Consider the following 17,331-nt stretch of genomic DNA (forward strand, 5'->3'; position numbering starts at 1 on the left):
AAGACACATCTTGGGGATCGGATGCAGTAGGGTACACCCGGGCTGGACTCACACTGCAGTCACTTAAAGGGGAAAAGGATGGTTCAGTTTTCTTCTTTTTCTTCACTGAAGCGCCTCCATCTTCATCTGAACTATAATCCCGCCGCTGGGGGTCAAAGTCCCCCTGACCTCCCTCCTCCTCAAGGTCAGAAACGACATCGCTCCAGGCCACATGCGGTGTTCTGGTCAGATCAGACTCCTCTTCCCTGCAATGTAACCATCATGTCTGGAATTTCAGCCTCCAGATCCTCCACCGGGGCCACTTCCATGCCTATACGATCATCAGTTATCGTCTCAGACTCACTGACATCTGAAGCCACAGACGCGGCCCTCTGCACCGGTGGCTCAGGTGCCAGCTCCATATTTCCTCTTACATTCACACGAACCAGTTCTGGAAAAGCAACCCGAGCCTCCTCCTCATCCAGGAAAGCCAGAGTAGATATCGGAGCAGTCGGAGTTGGAGCAGTCGGAGTTGTAGCTGTGGGTGCAGGAGATTCATTTCTTCTCCTTCCCCTTCCCGCTGCCCCCGCATATGAACCAGGATGGAATATACAGTCTCTGAAGGCATGCCCCTTCTCTCCGCAGAGGTTACAGACTATTTCATTTTTGCAATTATTGGAAGAATGACCCACCTCATTGCACTTCCTGCAAATAATCTGTCTGATGTCGCATGCTTCCTGAGTATGGCCATACCTCCTACAATGACGACAAAACCTGGGCGCATTGGGGAAGAACAGGTAACCCCGCTCACTCCCAATGGAAAAATTTGATGGAGGATAATGTATACCCCCTGGTTCATCAGGACTTTCCCGGAACTTGACCATGAAACGATATTTACCGGTCCATAGTTCCTCCTCATTCATGACTTTTACTGCCACCTTGGTAATATAGCAGTGCCTATTTAGAAAGGCATAAATCAAAGCCAAGTCCACATGTGGGTTGTACATGAAAACAGTCAGAGGTACCTCTTTGGAGCAATACAAGATGACAAAAGTCAGCCCATCCAAATATTGATTGTCCAGATTCTTTTTCAAACAATCATAGAAATTGTTGCAAACAGCCATAGAAGTAAATACAAGATTATACTTGCTTTTGAATTGCTGGAGGCACAAGATTTCTTCCTTCTTCACTTCAAGGAGTCCAAACAAAATCTCCTTCACCACGAAGCTGAGGGTAAAGATTCCTTCTTTGCCTTCTTCCACATCAATCTGGATTCCAAACTTCACTCGAGCCTCACCGGGCCCAGCGTATCGAATGCGTCCCATTATCGCTAGTCGTGTCTACTGGCCAACTCCTTATAGCAGCAAGTGGCTTAAGCCATAAAATGGCGATGCCACAGGGCCAAGAGTTAACGCACAGACAGCCAAATGACTAGACCCATTACAGATCTGAGCCAAAAGGCCGAGAAGCGATAACCAGAATTGGTTTCAAACTACGGAGCCACCCAAGGATCCTGAAAAGTCCATTTGTGGAGATGAGCTCCTGGACTCCCGTTAAGAAGACATGTTGTCAACCTCTAGATCCCTTACATGCCTGCACTTTTCGGCTTGCTGCTGCTGCAATCCACGCGTTTTAGATCTGCATAACTCCACCTCTTTAAACACAGCACCTTCACCCCCTGCTGTTCCCACCCACCTCAACACCGTTGGAAGGGAGGAGAACCAATTAAGGCTGGGGGTGGGGTGGAACGAGCAGCTGTCTACCCTTAGCAGAAGGGCTCCTGATTACATACCTCTCCTGCTGCTGCTGCTGCTGGCTGTCCAGCAGCAGACTGAAGGTGGCTGCTGCTGTGCACAGGTATATAAAGGCTCAGAGCCTATTATGACACGCGCAGCCAGCGTTCCATTGCCACATTCCATCTACTGCAGGCAGGATACCTGGCTGGCTGAATGTCGCTGAGAAGCTCACAGAGACCGCCATAAGCAACAGTTTAACAGAATGCCACAGACTAATCAACCAAACTTTTTGGGTTGGGTTCTCTTTTATAGTCTGCAGGCATTAAATGAAAGAAGTCAGTGTTCCAGCAGAAGGAGACAACGTTTCAGAAAAGGCATTGTAGCAAACCAAAAAAGAAATTTTAAGCGCAGCAGAGTAACCAGCGCACATACCTGTTAGCTCAGGTGAGTTTAAAAGGCTGCTGTTGATAACAAGGGCATTTGCTAAATAGATGGTGTGTGTGCAACAATATACTGAAAGGTCAATTATATTGTGCAGCTTATCTCACCACCTGTAGTTATTTAGGTGAAAGCTCCAAAATGCTTGCCTAATATGTCTGTTTATCCAAAAGGAAGTAAAAAGGGAGAGCTAGAAAGATAGCATTGCATCACATTACATGGCAATGCAATGCACAGTTGCTGAAGTTGAACCAAAATGAGCTTGTAATCTGGCTTCTGCAACTTTGAACATGAAAAATCCAATGAGGAGAAGAAAAGCAAAGCCAAAGAGTCCATCCCAAAATCCGACAAACAAGCAAAATGAACAAAAAACATTGAATTCAATTCTTTCTGATTTTAGAAACTGCATTAAAGAAGGGGTGCACCGGTCCTGGAGATACTGCAATACCAGGTCAATGCGTGGAGTGGACAGAGCAAGCTCTTTTTCCATCTCCCTGTTCTAAAAATCCATTTAATATATGGTCCCCAGATAGGGGACGTATCAGATATTAAACTGATAAGAACAGATACTACACTTGATCTTAGCCAAAAGGCCGAGAAGCGATAACCAGAATTGGTTTCAAACTACGGAGCCACCCAAGGATCCTGAAAAGTCCATTTGTGGAGATGAGCTCCTGGACTCCCGTTAAGAAGACATGTTGTCAACCTCTAGATCCCTTACTTGCCTGCACTTTTCGGCTTGCTGCTGCTGCAATCCACGCGTTTTAGATCTGCATAACTCCACCTCTTTAAACACAGCACCTTCACCCCCTGCTGTTCCCACCCGCCTCAACACCGTTGGAAGGGAGGAGAACCAATTAAGGCGGGGGGTGGGGTGGAACGAGCAGCTGTCTACCCTTAGCAGGAGGGCTCCTGATTACATACCTCTCCTGCTGCTGCTGCTGCTGCTGGCTGTCCAGCAGCAGACTGAAGGTGGCTGCTGCTGTGCACAGGTATATAGAGGCTCAGAGCCTATTATGACACGCGCAGCCAGCGTTCCATTGCCACATTCCATCTACTGCAGGCAGGATACCTGGCTGGCTGAATGTCGCTGAGAAGCTCACAGAGACCGCCATAAGCAACAGTTTAACAGAATGCCACAGACTAATCAACCAAACTTTTTGGGTTGGGTTCTCTTTTATAGTCTGCAGGCATTAAATGAAAGAAGTCAGTGTTCCAGCAGAAGGAGACAACGTTTCAGAAAAGGCATTGTAGCAAACCAAAAAAGAAATTTTAAGCGCAGCAGAGTAACCAGCGCACATACCTGTTAGCTCAGGTGAGTTTAAAAGGCTGCTGTTGATAACAAGGGCATTTGCTAAATAGATGGTGTGTGTGCAACAATATACTGAAAGGTCAATTATATTGTGCAGCTTATCTCACCACCTGTAGTTATTTAGGTGAAAGCTCCAAAATGCTTGCCTAATATGTCTGTTTATCCAAAAGGAAGTAAAAAGGGAGAGCTAGAAAGATAGCATTGCATCACATTACATGGCAATGCAATGCACAGTTGCTGAAGTTGAACCAAAATGAGCTTGTAATCTGGCTTCTGCAACTTTGAACATGAAAAATCCAATGAGGAGAAGAAAAGCAAAGCCAAAGAGTCCATCCCAAAATCCGACAAACAAGCAAAATGAACAAAAAACATTGAATTCAATTCTTTCTGATTTTAGAAACTGCATTAAAGAAGGGGTGCACCGGTCCTGGAGATACTGCAATACCAGGTCAATGGGTGGAGTGGACAGAGCAAGCTCTTTTTCCATCTCCCTGTTCTAAAAATCCATTTAATATATGGTCCCCAGATAGGGGACGTATCAGATATTAAACTGATAAGAACAGATACTACACTTGATCTTAGCCAAAAGGCCGAGAAGCGATAACCAGAATTGGTTTCAAACTACGGAGCCACCCAAGGATCCTGAAAAGTCCATTTGTGGAGATGAGCTCCTGGACTCCCGTTAAGAAGACATGTTGTCAACCTCTAGATCCCTTACATGCCTGCACTTTTCGGCTTGCTGCTGCTGCAATCCACGCGTTTTAGATCTGCATAACTCCACCTCTTTAAACACAGCACCTTCACCCCCTGCTGTTCCCACCCGCCTCAACACCGTTGGAAGGGAGGAGAACCAATTAAGGCGGGGGGTGGGGTGGAACGAGCAGCTGTCTACCCTTAGCAGGAGGGCTCCTGATTACATACCTCTCCTGCTGCTGCTGCTGCTGGCTGTCCAGCAGCAGACTGAAGGTGGCTGCTGCTGTGCACAGGTATATAAAGGCTCAGAGCCTATTATGACACGCGCAGCCAGCGTTCCATTGCCACATTCCATCTACTGCAGGCAGGATACCTGGCTGGCTGAATGTCGCTGAGAAGCTCACAGAGACCGCCATAAGCAACAGTTTAACAGAATGCCACAGACTAATCAACCAAACTTTTTGGTTTGGGTTCTCTTTTATAGTCTGCAGGCATTAAATGAAAGAAGTCAGTGTTCCAGCAGAAGGAGACAACGTTTCAGAAAAGGCATTGTAGCAAACCAAAAAAGAAATTTTAAGCGCAGCAGAGTAACCAGCGCACATACCTGTTAGCTCAGGTGAGTTTAAAAGGCTGCTGTTGATAACAAGGGCATTTGCTAAATAGATGGTGTGTGTGCAACAATATACTGAAAGGTCAATTATATTGTGCAGCTTATCTCACCACCTGTAGTTATTTAGGTGAAAGCTCCAAAATGCTTGCCTAATATGTCTGTTTATCCAAAAGGAAGTAAAAAGGGAGAGCTAGAAAGATAGCATTGCATCACATTACATGGCAATGCAATGCACAGTTGCTGAAGTTGAACCAAAATGAGCTTGTAATCTGGCTTCTGCAACTTTGAACATGAAAAATCCAATGAGGAGAAGAAAAGCAAAGCCAAAGAGTCCATCCCAAAATCCGACAAACAAGCAAAATGAACAAAAAACATTGAATTCAATTCTTTCTGATTTTAGAAACTGCATTAAAGAAGGGGTGCACCGGTCCTGGAGATACTGCAATACCAGGTCAATGGGTGGAGTGGACAGAGCAAGCTCTTTTTCCATCTCCCTGTTCTAAAAATCCATTTAATATATGGTCCCCAGATAGGGGACGTATCAGATATTAAACTGATAAGAACAGATACTACACTTGATCTTAGCCAAAAGGCCGAGAAGCGATAACCAGAATTGGTTTCAAACTACGGAGCCACCCAAGGATCCTGAAAAGTCCATTTGTGGAGATGAGCTCCTGGACTCCCGTTAAGAAGACATGTTGTCAACCTCTAGATCCCTTACATGCCTGCACTTTTCGGCTTGCTGCTGCTGCAATCCACGCGTTTTAGATCTGCATAACTCCACCTCTTTAAACACAGCACCTTCACCCCCTGCTGTTCCCACCCGCCTCAACACCGTTGGAAGGGAGGAGAACCAATTAAGGCGGGGGGTGGGGTGGAACGAGCAGCTGTCTACCCTTAGCAGGAGGGCTCCTGATTACATACCTCTCCTGCTGCTGCTGCTGCTGGCTGTCCAGCAGCAGACTGAAGGTGGCTGCTGCTGTGCACAGGTATATAAAGGCTCAGAGCCTATTATGACACGCGCAGCCAGCGTTCCATTGCCACATTCCATCTACTGCAGGCAGGATACCTGGCTGGCTGAATGTCGCTGAGAAGCTCACAGAGACCGCCATAAGCAACAGTTTAACAGAATGCCACAGACTAATCAACCAAACTTTTTGGTTTGGGTTCTCTTTTATAGTCTGCAGGCATTAAATGAAAGAAGTCAGTGTTCCAGCAGAAGGAGACAACGTTTCAGAAAAGGCATTGTAGCAAACCAAAAAAGAAATTTTAAGCGCAGCAGAGTAACCAGCGCACATACCTGTTAGCTCAGGTGAGTTTAAAAGGCTGCTGTTGATAACAAGGGCATTTGCTAAATAGATGGTGTGTGTGCAACAATATACTGAAAGGTCAATTATATTGTGCAGCTTATCTCACCACCTGTAGTTATTTAGGTGAAAGCTCCAAAATGCTTGCCTAATATGTCTGTTTATCCAAAAGGAAGTAAAAAGGGAGAGCTAGAAAGATAGCAATGCATCACATTACATGGCAATGCAATGCACAGTTGCTGAAGTTGAACCAAAATGAGCTTGTAATCTGGCTTCTGCAACTTTGAACATGAAAAATCCAATGAGGAGAAGAAAAGCAAAGCCAAAGAGTCCATCCCAAAATCCGACAAACAAGCAAAATGAACAAAAAACATTGAATTCAATTCTTTCTGATTTTAGAAACTGCATTAAAGAAGGGGTGCACCGGTCCTGGAGATACTGCAATACCAGGTCAATGCGTGGAGTGGACAGAGTAAGCTCTTTTTCCATCTCCCTGTTCTAAAAATCCATTTAATATATGGTCCCCAGATAGGGGACGTATCAGATATTAAACTGATAAGAACAGATACTACACTTGATCTTAGCCAAAAGGCCGAGAAGCGATAACCAGAATTGGTTTCAAACTACGGAGCCACCCAAGGATCCTGAAAAGTCCATTTGTGGAGATGAGCTCCTGGACTCCCGTTAAGAAGACATGTTGTCAACCTCTAGATCCCTTACATGCCTGCACTTTTCGGCTTGCTGCTGCTGCAATCCACGCGTTTTAGATCTGCATAACTCCACCTCTTTAAACACAGCACCTTCACCCCCTGCTGTTCCCACCCGCCTCAACACCGTTGGAAGGGAGGAGAACCAATTAAGGCGGGGGGTGGGGTGGAACGAGCAGCTGTCTACCCTTAGCAGGAGGGCTCCTGATTACATACCTCTCCTGCTGCTGCTGCTGCTGGCTGTCCAGCAGCAGACTGAAGGTGGCTGCTGCTGTGCACAGGTATATAAAGGCTCAGAGCCTATTATGACACGCGCAGCCAGCGTTCCATTGCCACATTCCATCTACTGCAGGCAGGATACCTGGCTGGCTGAATGTCGCTGAGAAGCTCACAGAGACGGCCATAAGCAACAGTTTAACAGAATGCCACAGACTAATCAACCAAACTTTTTGGGTTGGGTTCTCTTTTATAGTCTGCAGGCATTAAATGAAAGAAGTCAGTGTTCCAGCAGAAGGAGACAACGTTTCAGAAAAGGCATTGTAGCAAACCAAAAAAGAAATTTTAAGCGCAGCAGAGTAACCAGCGCACATACCTGTTAGCTCAGGTGAGTTTAAAAGGCTGCTGTTGATAACAAGGGCATTTGCTAAATAGATGGTGTGTGTGCAACAATATACTGAAAGGTCAATTATATTGTGCAGCTTATCTCACCACCTGTAGTTATTTAGGTGAAAGCTCCAAAATGCTTGCCTAATATGTCTGTTTATCCAAAAGGAAGTAAAAAGGGAGAGCTAGAAAGATAGCATTGCATCACATTACATGGCAATGCAATGCACAGTTGCTGAAGTTGAACCAAAATGAGCTTGTAATCTGGCTTCTGCAACTTTGAACATGAAAAATCCAATGAGGAGAAGAAAAGCAAAGCCAAAGAGTCCATCCCAAAATCCGACAAACAAGCAAAATGAACAAAAAACATTGAATTCAATTCTTTCTGATTTTAGAAACTGCATTAAAGAAGGGGTGCACCGGTCCTGGAGATAATGCAATACCAGGTCAATGCGTGGAGTGGACAGAGCAAGCTCTTTTTCCATCTCCCTGTTCTAAAAATCCATTTAATATATGGTCCCCAGATAGGGGACGTATCAGATATTAAACTGATAAGAACAGATTTTTTTTTTTTTTTTTATCGAAACCCCGAATTCGTGTACAAAACCCGAGTGCGCTTAAAAAAGTGACAAGTGCCACAAAAAAAAGTGCACTAGGATGCTGGTCTTCTTGAAACCCTCTCCAAAAGGAGAAGGGTCCCCCAAACCATTCCCCGTCCCTCCGAGCCAGAAGGCCACAGCGAGGAACAGGGACAAATAGCCACCTCCAGCCGGAGCCAGAGGCGACCCAATCTTACCCCCAATACCTGCCCGAGTTCTCACCCGAGCAAGGCACTGGGAGCCAAAGACTGTGCTCCCCTCCCGGAAGAGGGGAGCCAACAACGCTCTCCTCCCGAAAGAGGAGAGCCAGTGGGGTTCAGGGGGGAGCGGAACCTGATGGCCACACACTCCTCCCCTAGACCTGCCAAGAGAGGAACCCGTAAGGGAACCGCATCCCGACAAAATCCTAGTAAGGACATGGACACACGTGAAAAAGTGGACACACAGTGACAAAAAAAAATTAAATAAATAGTGAAGGTTTCACAGTATAATACTGCCCGGACCTTCGACCGGGAATTGAAAAATTCCCCATCCTAAGGCCAGAAGGCCCGGAATAAGGGTGTGTGTGAAGAAAGAAATATTGAAGTGCTAGTGCAAATGTGCCATAAACTCAAGTGGGGTTCCCAATGCCAGTGAGTTAAGGCACCCCAGGGTCACCACTCCTGGGGCACTTCACACTTCGGGCTTTCGATCTTCCCCGGCCCAATGGCGTCGATCCTGGGGGGCCATGCTTTCCACCAGATGACTATATTAGCCACCTGGCGTACTAACAAGCGCCTAAACCCCAGTGTGCATAATGTATCAATCTACTAGGGCGGCCAACATCCAAAACCGCCTTTTCGAAAGATACTACACTTGATCTTAGCCAAAAGGCCGAGAAGCGATAACAAGAATTGGTTTCAAACTACGGAGCCACCCAAGGATCCTGAAAAGTCCATTTGTGGAGATGAGCTCCTGGACTCCCGTTAAGAAGACATGTTGTCAACCTCTAGATCCCTTACATGCCTGCACTTTTCGGCTTGCTGCTGCTGCAATCCACGCGTTTTAGATCTGCATAACTCCACCTCTTTAAACACAGCACCTTCACCCCCTGCTGTTCCCACCCGCCTCAACACCGTTGGAAGGGAGGAGAACCAATTAAGGCGGGGGGTGGGGTGGAACGAGCAGCTGTCTACCCTTAGCAGGAGGGCTCCTGATTACATACCTCTCCTGCTGCTGCTGCTGCTGGCTGTCCAGCAGCAGACTGAAGGTGGCTGCTGCTGTGCACAGGTATATAAAGGCTCAGAGCCTATTATGACACGCGCAGCCAGCATTCCATTGCCACATTCCATCTACTGCAGGCAGGATACCTGGCTGGCTGAATGTCGCTGAGAAGCTCACAGAGACCGCCATAAGCAACAGTTTAACAGAATGCCACAGACTAATCAACCAAACTTTTTGGGTTGGGTTCTCTTTTATAGTCTGCAGGCATTAAATGAAAGAAGTCAGTGTTCCAGCAGAAGGAGACAACGTTTCAGAAAAGGCATTGTAGCAAACCAAAAAAGAAATTTTAAGCGCAGCAGAGTAACCAGCGCACATACCTGTTAGCTCAGGTGAGTTTAAAAGGCTGCTGTTGATAACAAGGGCATTTGCTAAATAGATGGTGTGTGTGCAACAATATACTGAAAGGTCAATTATATTGTGCAGCTTATCTCACCACCTGTAGTTATTTAGGTGAAAGCTCCAAAATGCTTGCCTAATATGTCTGTTTATCCAAAAGGAAGTAAAAAGGGAGAGCTAGAAAGATAGCATTGCATCACATTACATGGCAATGCAATGCACAGTTGCTGAAGTTGAACCAAAATGAGCTTGTAATCTGGCTTCTGCAACTTTGAACATGAAAAATCCAATGAGGAGAAGAAAAGCAAAGCCAAAGAGTCCATCCCAAAATCCGACAAACAAGCAAAATGAACAAAAAACATTGAATTCAATTCTTTCTGATTTTAGAAACTGCATTAAAGAAGGGGTGCACCGGTCCTGGAGATACTGCAATACCAGGTCAATGCGTGGAGTGGACAGAGCAAGCTGTTTTTCCATCTCCCTGTTCTAAAAATCCATTTAATATATGGTCCCCAGATAGGGGACGTATCAGATATTAAACTGATAAGAACAGATACTACACTTGATCTTAGCCAAAAGGCCGAGAAGCGATAACCAGAATTGGTTTCAAACTACGGAGCCACCCAAGGATCCTGAAAAGTCCATTTGTGGAGATGAGCTCCTGGACTCCCGTTAAGAAGACATGTTGTCAACCTCTAGATCCCTTACATGCCTGCACTTTTCGGCTTGCTGCTGCTGCAATCCACGCGTTTTAGATCTGCATAACTCCACCTCTTTAAACACAGCACCTTCACCCCCTGCTGTTCCCACCCGCCTCAACACCGTTGGAAGGGAGGAGAACCAATTAAGGCGGGGGGTGGGGTGGAACGAGCAGCTGTCTACCCTTAGCAGGAGGGCTCCTGATTACATACCTCTCCTGCTGCTGCTGCTGCTGGCTGTCCAGCAGCAGACTGAAGGTGGCTGCTGCTGTGCACAGGTATATAAAGGCTCAGAGCCTATTATGACACGCGCAGCCAGCGTTCCATTGCCACATTCCATCTACTGCAGGCAGGATACCTGGCTGGCTGAATGTCGCTGAGAAGCTCACAGAGACCGCCATAAGCAACAGTTTAACAGAATGCCACAGACTAATCAACCAAACTTTTTGGGTTGGGTTCTCTTTTATAGTCTGCAGGCATTAAATGAAAGAAGTCAGTGTTCCAGCAGAAGGAGACAACGTTTCAGAAAAGGCATTGTAGCAAACCAAAAAAGAAATTTTAAGCGCAGCAGAGTAACCAGCGCACATACCTGTTAGCTCAGGTGAGTTTAAAAGGCTGCTGTTGATAACAAGGGCATTTGCTAAATAGATGGTGTGTGTGCAACAATATACTGAAAGGTCAATTATATTGTGCAGCTTATCTCACCACCTGTAGTTATTTAGGTGAAAGCTCCAAAATGCTTGCCTAATATGTCTGTTTATCCAAAAGGAAGTAAAAAGGGAGAGCTAGAAAGATAGCATTGCATCACATTACATGGCAATGCAATGCACAGTTGCTGAAGTTGAACCAAAATGAGCTTGTAATCTGGCTTCTGCAACTTTGAACATGAAAAATCCAATGAGGAGAAGAAAAGCAAAGCCAAAGAGTCCATCCCAAAATCCGACAAACAAGCAAAATGAACAAAAAACATTGAATTCAATTCTTTCTGATTTTAGAAACTGCATTAAAGAAGGGGTGCACCGGTCCTGGAGATACTGCAATACCAGGTCAATGCGTGGAGTGGACAGAGCAAGCTCTTTTTCCATCTCCCTGTTCTAAAAATCCATTTAATATATGGTCCCCAGATAGGGGACGTATCAGATATTAAACTGATAAGAACAGATACTACACTTGATCTTAGCCAAAAGGCCGAGAAGCGATAACCAGAATTGGTTTCAAACTACGGAGCCACCCAAGGATCCTGAAAAGTCCATTTGTGGAGATGAGCTCCTGGACTCCCGTTAAGAAGACATGTTGTCAACCTCTAGATCCCTTACATGCCTGCACTTTTCGGCTTGCTGCTGCTGCAATCCACGCGTTTTAGATCTGCATAACTCCACCTCTTTAAACACAGCACCTTCACCCCCTGCTGTTCCCACCCGCCTCAACACCGTTGGAAGGGAGGAGAACCAATTAAGGCGGGGGGTGGGGTGGAACGAGCAGCTGTGTACCCTTAGCAGGAGGGCTCCTGATTACATACCTCTCCTGCTGCTGCTGCTGCTGGCTGTCCAGCAGCAGACTGAAGGTGGCTGCTGCTGTGCACAGGTATATAAAGGCTCAGAGCCTATTATGACACGCGCAGCCAGCGTTCCATTGCCACATTCCATCTACTGCAGGCAGGATACCTGGCTGGCTGAATGTCGCTGAGAAGCTCACAGAGACCGCCATAAGCAACAGTTTAACAGAATGCCACAGACTAATCAACCAAACTTTTTGGGTTGGGTTCTCTTTTATAGTCTGCAGGCATTAAATGAAAGAAGTCAGTGTTCCAGCAGAAGGAGACAACGTTTCAGAAAAGGCATTGTAGCAAACCAAAAAAGAAATTTTAAGCGCAGCAGAGTAAGCAGCGCACATACCTGTTAGCTCAGGTGAGTTTAAAAGGCTGCTGTTGATAACAAGGGCATTTGCTAAATAGATGGTGTGTGTGCAACAATATACTGAAAGGTCAATTATATTGTGCAGCTTATCTCACCACCTGTAGTTATTTAGGTGAAAGCTCCAAAATGCTTGCCTAATATGTCTGTTTATCCAAAAGGAAGTAAAAAGGGAGAGCTAGAAAGATAGCATTGCATCACATTACATGGCAATGCAATGCACAGTTGCTGAAGTTGAACCAAAATGAGCTTGTAATCTGGCTTCTGCAACTTTGAACATGAAAAATCCAATGAGGAGAAGAAAAGCAAAGCCAAAGAGTCCATCCCAAAATCCGACAAACAAGCAAAATGAACAAAAAACATTGAATTCAATTCTTTCTGATTTTAGAAACTGCATTAAAGAAGGGGTGCACCGGTCCTGGAGATAATGCAATACCAGGTCAATGCGTGGAGTGGACAGAGCAAGCTCTTTTTCCATCTCCCTGTTCTAAAAATCCATTTAATATATGGTCCCCAGATAGGGGACGTATCAGATATTAAACTGATAAGAACAGATTTTTTTTTTTTTTTTTATCGAAACCCCGAATTCGTGTACAAAACCCGAGTGCGCTTAAAAAAGTGACAAGTGCCACAAAAAAAAGTGCACTAGGATGCTGGTCTTCTTGAAACCCTCTCCAAAAGGAGAAGGGTCCCCCAAACCATTCCCCGTCCCTCCGAGCCAGAAAGCCACAGCGAGGAACAGGGACAAATAGCCACCTCCAGCCGGAGCCAGAGGCGACCCAATCTTACCCCCAATACCTGCCCGAGTTCTCACCCGAGCAAGGCACTGGGAGCCAAAGACTGTGCTCCCCTCCCGGAAGAGGGGAGCCAACAACGCTCTCCTCCCGAAAGAGGAGAGCCAGTGGGGTTCAGGGGGGAGCGGAACCTGATGGCCACACACTCCCCCCCTAGACCTGCCAAGAGAGGAACCCGTAAGTGAACCGCATCCCGACAAAATCCTAGTAAGGACGTGGACACACGTGAAAAAGTGGACACACAGTGACAAAAAAAAATTAAATAAATAGTGAAGGTTTCACAGTATAATACTGCCCGGACCTTCGACCGGGAATTGAAAAATTCCCCATCCTAAGGCCAGAAGGCCCGGAATAAGGGTGTGTGTGAAGAAAGAAATATTGAAGTGCTAGTGCAAATGTGCCATAAACTCAAGTGGGGTTCCCAATCCCAGTGAGTTAAGGCACCCCAGGGTCACCACTCCTGGGGCACTTCACACTTCGGGCTTTCGATCTTCCCCGGCCCAATGGCGTCGATCCTGGGGGGCCATGCTTTCCACCAGATGACTATATTAGCCACCTGGCGTACTAACAAGCGCCTAAACCCCAGTGTGCATAATGTATCAATCTACTAGGGCGGCCAACATCCAAAACCGCCTTTTCGAAAGATACTACACTTGATCTTAGCCAAAAGGCCGAGAAGCGATAACCAGAATTGGTTTCAAACTACGGAGCCACCCAAGGATCCTGAAAAGTCCATTTGTGGAGATGAGCTCCTGGACTCCCGTTAAGAAGACATGTTGTCAACCTCTAGATCCCTTACATGCCTGCACTTTTCGGCTTGCTGCTGCTGCAATCCACGCGTTTTAGATCTGCATAACTCCACCTCTTTAAACACAGCACCTTCACCCCCTGCTGTTCCCACCCGCCTCAACACCGTTGGAAGGGAGGAGAACCAATTAAGGCGGGGGGTGGGGTGGAACGAGCAGCTGTCTACCCTTAGCAGGAGGGCTCCTGATTACATACCTCTCCTGCTGCTGCTGCTGCTGGCTGTCCAGCAGCACACTGAAGGTGGCTGCTGCTGTGCACAGGTATATAAAGGCTCAGAGCCTATTATGACACGCGCAGCCAGCGTTCCATTGCCACATTCCATCTACTGCAGGCAGGATACCTGGCTGGCTGAATGTCGCTGAGAAGCTCACAGAGACCGCCATAAGCAACAGTTTAACAGAATGCCACAGACTAATCAACCAAACTTTTTGGGTTGGGTTCTCTTTTATAGTCTGCAGGCATTAAATGAAAGAAGTCAGTGTTCCAGCAGAAGGAGACAACGTTTCAGAAAAGGCATTGTAGCAAACCAAAAAAGAAATTTTAAGCGCAGCAGAGTAACCAGCGCACATACCTGTTAGCTCAGGTGAGTTTAAAAGGCTGCTGTTGATAACAAGGGCATTTGCTAAATAGATGGTGTGTGTGCAACAATATACTGAAAGGTCAATTATATTGTGCAGCTTATCTCACCACCTGTAGTTATTTAGGTGAAAGCTCCAAAATGCTTGCCTAATATGTCTGTTTATCCAAAAGGAAGTAAAAAGGGAGAGCTAGAAAGATAGCATTGCATCACATTACATGGCAATGCAATGCACAGTTGCTGAAGTTGAACCAAAATGAGCTTGTAATCTGGCTTCTGCAACTTTGAACATGAAAAATCCAATGAGGAGAAGAAAAGCAAAGCCAAAGAGTCCATCCCAAAATCCGACAAACAAGCAAAATGAACAAAAAACATTGAATTCAATTCTTTCTGATTTTAGAAACTGCATTAAAGAAGGGGTGCACCGGTCCTGGAGATACTGCAATACCAGGTCAATGCGTGGAGTGGACAGAGCAAGCTCTTTTTCCATCTCCCTGTTCTAAAAATCCATTTAATATATGGTCCCCAGATAGGGGACGTATCAGATATTAAACTGATAAGAACAGATACTACACTTGATCTTAGCCAAAAGGCCGAGAAGCGATAACCAGAATTGGTTTCAAACTACGGAGCCACCCAAGGATCCTGAAAAGTCCATTTGTGGAGATGAGCTCCTGGACTCCCGTTAAGAAGACATGTTGTCAACCTCTAGATCCCTTACATGCCTGCACTTTTCGGCTTGCTGCTGCTGCAATCCACGCGTTTTAGATCTGCATAACTCCACCTCTTTAAACACAGCACCTTCACCCCCTGCTGTTCCCACCCGCCTCAACACCGTTGGAAGGGAGGAGAACCAATTAAGGCGGGGGGTGGGGTGGAACGAGCAGCTGTCTACCCTTAGCAGGAGGGCTCCTGATTACATACCTCTCCTGCTGCTGCTGCTGCTGGCTGTCCAGCAGCACACTGAAGGTGGCTGCTGCTGTGCACAGGTATATAAAGGCTCAGAGCCTATTATGACACGCGCAGCCAGCGTTCCATTGCCACATTCCATCTACTGCAGGCAGGATACCTGGCTGGCTGAATGTCGCTGAGAAGCTCACAGAGACCGCCATAAGCAACAGTTTAACAGAATGCCACAGACTAATCAACCAAACTTTTTGGGTTGGGTTCTCTTTTATAGTCTGCAGGCATTAAATGAAAGAAGTCAGTGTTCCAGCAGAAGGAGACAACGTTTCAGAAAAGGCATTGTAGCAAACCAAAAAAGAAATTTTAAGCGCAGCAGAGTAACCAGCGCACATACCTGTTAGCTCAGGTGAGTTTAAAAGGCTGCTGTTGATAACAAGGGCATTTGCTAAATAGATGGTGTGTGTGCAACAATATACTGAAAGGTCAATTATATTGTGCAGCTTATCTCACCACCTGTAGTTATTTAGGTGAAAGCTCCAAAATGCTTGCCTAATATGTCTGTTTATCCAAAAGGAAGTAAAAAGGGAGAGCTAGAAAGATAGCATTGCATCACATTACATGGCAATGCAATGCACAGTTGCTGAAGTTGAACCAAAATGAGCTTGTAATCTGGCTTCTGCAACTTTGAACATGAAAAATCCAATGAGGAGAAGAAAAGCAAAGCCAAAGAGTCCATCCCAAAATCCGACAAACAAGCAAAATGAACAAAAAACATTGAATTCAATTCTTTCTGATTTTAGAAACTGCATTAAAGAAGGGGTGCACCGGTCCTGGAGATACTGCAATACCAGGTCAATGCGTGGAGTGGACAGAGCAAGCTCTTTTTCCATCTCCCTGTTCTAAAAATCCATTTAATATATGGTCCCCAGATAGGGGACGTATCAGATATTAAACTGATAAGAACAGATACTACACTTGATCTTAGCCAAAAGGCCGAGAAGCGATAACCAGAATTGGTTTCAAACTACGGAGCCACCCAAGGATCCTGAAAAGTCCATTTGTGGAGATGAGCTCCTGGACTCCCGTTAAGAAGACATGTTGTCAACCTCTAGATCCCTTACATGCCTGCACTTTTCGGCTTGCTGCTGCTGCAATCCACGCGTTTTAGATCTGCATAACTCCACCTCTTTAAACACAGCACCTTCACCCCCTGCTGTTCCCACCCGCCTCAACACCGTTGGAAGGGAGGAGAACCAATTAAGGCGGGGGGTGGGGTGGAACGAGCAGCTGTCTACCCTTAGCAGGAGGGCTCCTGATTACATACCTCTCCTGCTGCTGCTGCTGCTGGCTGTCCAGCAGCAGACTGAAGGTGGCTGCTGCTGTGCACAGGTATATAAAGGCTCAGAGCCTATTATGACACGCGCAGCCAGCGTTCCATTGCCACATTCCATCTACTGCAGGCAGGATACCTGGCTGGCTGAATGTCGCTGAGAAGCTCACAGAGACCGCCATAAGCAACAGTTTAACAGAATGCCACAGACTAATCAACCAAACTTTTTGGGTTGGGTTCTCTTTTATAGTCTGCAGGCATTAAATGAAAGAAGTCAGTGTTCCAGCAGAAAGAGACAACGTTTCAGAAAAGGCATTGTAGCAAACCAAAAAAGAAATTTTAAGCGCAGCAGAGTAACCAGCGCACATACCTGTTAGCTCAGGTGAGTTTAAAAGGCTGCTGTTGATAACAAGGGCATTTGCTAAATAGATGGTGTGTGTGCAACAATATACTGAAAGGTCAATTATATTGTGCAGCTTATCTCACCACCTGTAGTTATTTAGGTGAAAGCTCCAAAATGCTTGCCTAATATGTCTGTTTATCCAAAAGGAAGTAAAAAGGGAGAGCTAGAAAGATAGCATTGCATCACATTACATGGCAATGCAATGCACAGTTGCTGAAGTTGAACCAAAATGAGCTTGTAATCTGGCTTCTGCAACTTTGAACATGAAAAATCCAATGAGGAGAAGAAAAGCAAAGCCAAAGAGTCCATCCCAAAATCCG

At 45.9% G+C, this 17,331-nt stretch overlaps 10 non-coding genes and 2 pseudogenes across 10 annotated transcripts; all 12 read right to left on the bottom strand.

Annotated features, from left to right (window-relative positions):
- Positions 1-2,567: 2,567 nt before the first annotated feature.
- Positions 2,568-2,758, bottom strand: LOC141225470 (U2 spliceosomal RNA). The gene has a single exon (XR_012292744.1). It is a non-coding gene; the product is annotated as a U2 spliceosomal RNA (small nuclear RNA).
- Positions 2,759-3,876: 1,118 nt separating this feature from the next.
- Positions 3,877-4,067, bottom strand: LOC141225579 (U2 spliceosomal RNA). The gene has a single exon (XR_012292850.1). It is a non-coding gene; the product is annotated as a U2 spliceosomal RNA (small nuclear RNA).
- A 1,115-nt stretch (positions 4,068-5,182) lies between these two features.
- LOC141225580 (U2 spliceosomal RNA) lies at positions 5,183-5,373 on the bottom strand. Its single transcript, XR_012292851.1, has one exon. It is a non-coding gene; the product is annotated as a U2 spliceosomal RNA (small nuclear RNA).
- Positions 5,374-6,488: 1,115 nt separating this feature from the next.
- On the bottom strand, positions 6,489-6,679 carry LOC141225598 (U2 spliceosomal RNA). The gene has a single exon (XR_012292869.1). It is a non-coding gene; the product is annotated as a U2 spliceosomal RNA (small nuclear RNA).
- A 1,115-nt stretch (positions 6,680-7,794) lies between these two features.
- LOC141225102 (U2 spliceosomal RNA) lies at positions 7,795-7,978 on the bottom strand. The gene has a single exon (XR_012292419.1). It is a non-coding gene; the product is annotated as a U2 spliceosomal RNA (small nuclear RNA).
- Positions 7,979-8,777: 799 nt separating this feature from the next.
- LOC141225156 (U2 spliceosomal RNA) lies at positions 8,778-8,869 on the bottom strand (annotated as a pseudogene).
- Positions 8,870-9,984: 1,115 nt separating this feature from the next.
- On the bottom strand, positions 9,985-10,175 carry LOC141225572 (U2 spliceosomal RNA). The gene has a single exon (XR_012292843.1). It is a non-coding gene; the product is annotated as a U2 spliceosomal RNA (small nuclear RNA).
- A 1,115-nt stretch (positions 10,176-11,290) lies between these two features.
- On the bottom strand, positions 11,291-11,481 carry LOC141225481 (U2 spliceosomal RNA). The gene has a single exon (XR_012292755.1). It is a non-coding gene; the product is annotated as a U2 spliceosomal RNA (small nuclear RNA).
- Positions 11,482-12,596: 1,115 nt separating this feature from the next.
- Positions 12,597-12,780, bottom strand: LOC141225103 (U2 spliceosomal RNA). Its single transcript, XR_012292420.1, has one exon. It is a non-coding gene; the product is annotated as a U2 spliceosomal RNA (small nuclear RNA).
- Positions 12,781-13,579: 799 nt separating this feature from the next.
- LOC141225157 (U2 spliceosomal RNA) lies at positions 13,580-13,671 on the bottom strand (annotated as a pseudogene).
- A 1,115-nt stretch (positions 13,672-14,786) lies between these two features.
- Positions 14,787-14,977, bottom strand: LOC141225493 (U2 spliceosomal RNA). The gene has a single exon (XR_012292766.1). It is a non-coding gene; the product is annotated as a U2 spliceosomal RNA (small nuclear RNA).
- Positions 14,978-16,092: 1,115 nt separating this feature from the next.
- LOC141225505 (U2 spliceosomal RNA) lies at positions 16,093-16,283 on the bottom strand. The gene has a single exon (XR_012292778.1). It is a non-coding gene; the product is annotated as a U2 spliceosomal RNA (small nuclear RNA).
- Positions 16,284-17,331: the final 1,048 nt, after the last annotated feature.

This window comes from Phyllobates terribilis, unplaced genomic scaffold (genome assembly GCF_046119375.1).
Source record: "Phyllobates terribilis strain yellow unplaced genomic scaffold, ASM4611937v1 Scaffold_404__1_contigs__length_1715579, whole genome shotgun sequence".
In the NCBI taxonomy this organism is placed as follows: domain Eukaryota; kingdom Metazoa; phylum Chordata; class Amphibia; order Anura; family Dendrobatidae; genus Phyllobates; species Phyllobates terribilis.